Here is a 1515-nt window from a genome sequence, read left to right on the forward strand (position 1 = left end):
TAGTGTATATCACATTTTTGCATTTTACTATCTTTACACTGTGGCCAAGAGTACTGGGCTGAACTTACCTTACAATTTAAACATGGCCTAGAAATGTCTTTTCAGAGCAAGCAGAATGACTCAGTCTGTACTGTTGTACACGGGGCCCAAGTTAGACACTGCTGAGTCCTGTACAGCCTTATTCGTAAGTAAAGGCATTTTTGAATTTCATCACATCCAACGTTTCATGTGTGGACTCTTAAGTTAGAAGCAGTTCAACTGATAAAGGGTCTCATGTCATTTCATTGCAGCGGAAACTGGTTGGGTCTGATGGTAGATAGTTGGTGTCAAGTAGCCAGTATCGTGGGCTGTCAGGCTAGAAGTCCTGAAACGTGTCACTTGGGTAAATTTCATGTGATATGGTGAACTGTTTAAAAAATTACCTGCAGTATCAAAAAATCAGATAGTCTACAGTTTGTACACAACACCAACCCTCAGGCACCCTGAATATGAGACACAAGACTCCTGCTTCTGTACTGCAGCTTCGCCTGCTGGTAGTGGAGATTGTCATGCTCGTCCTCAGGGGCATTGGTTTTCACAGACCTAATTTTTGGGGACAAAGTACTTTGCTTTCCCTTCCGGATGATCTTGCCTGGGAAAATTCCTAGTATCTTTGAACTGTTGTTCAAAGACCCCTTGGTTTCACATTTCCAGTGCTAATAGAACCAACTTTACAGTTCAGATGTACTTGGTCAGTCAGTATAAAAGAATTTGTGAAACACCCCCATGGATTTGATGCTAGACTTTAAATGGGTCGTGTGCTCTCCTCAAGCCCTCGGCTCCGCTTGCCTGTAGAACTCTGGCCAGGGGCTCCAGCTGCCCGAATGCTGGAAGTGCTGGAAACCCCCATATCTCCTGTCAGCCCAGCCCTCTCTCAGGTCCATTTCCTGCTGGGTGGGTAGAGGGGGGCATCACCATCCTTCCCCACACCTGCTGGTTCCACTCCCTTCCTGATGTAGGTTCCAGCCTCCTGGCAGCTCTCCGGGCCAGTCTGGCTCCCATTTGCCAGCTCCATCTAGACTTAACGTCACTGGTGGTGACTTTTCCAAAGAGAGACCTGTGAACCCGTGTAGGGGGAAGGCTGGGCTGCAGAGCCTTTAAGGCTCAAGAGTAGGTCCTGAGAAGTCAGTCAGTGGCTTTGCACAAGTTCTCCCTCCTGCCTAGATTTCCCCTCCTCCCTGCCTGGTCTGGGTAGCTCCTCGTTCAGGCTCCTACCAGTGTTCTGTAGCCAGTCCCTGTACCCAGAAGGCCGATTGCCACTTTTGGGATTCATTCATGGTCCACATACTATTTTGTAAACAGCGCTGTTTGTTTCCCCTTCAGGCTGTAACTCCTTATGGGCAGGGATGATCTTTGATTTCTCTGTTCCCCAAATCTAGCAGAGTCAGTGCTTCGCTTGAAGAAAGTGCTTAACGAATGGAGAGAGGCCAACAGAGGTAATCCTTGAACTTGAGAAGCTTTTCATTGAAAACAGAA

This window comes from Camelus bactrianus, chromosome 23, assembly GCF_048773025.1.
Source record: "Camelus bactrianus isolate YW-2024 breed Bactrian camel chromosome 23, ASM4877302v1, whole genome shotgun sequence".
Taxonomy (NCBI): domain Eukaryota; kingdom Metazoa; phylum Chordata; class Mammalia; order Artiodactyla; family Camelidae; genus Camelus; species Camelus bactrianus.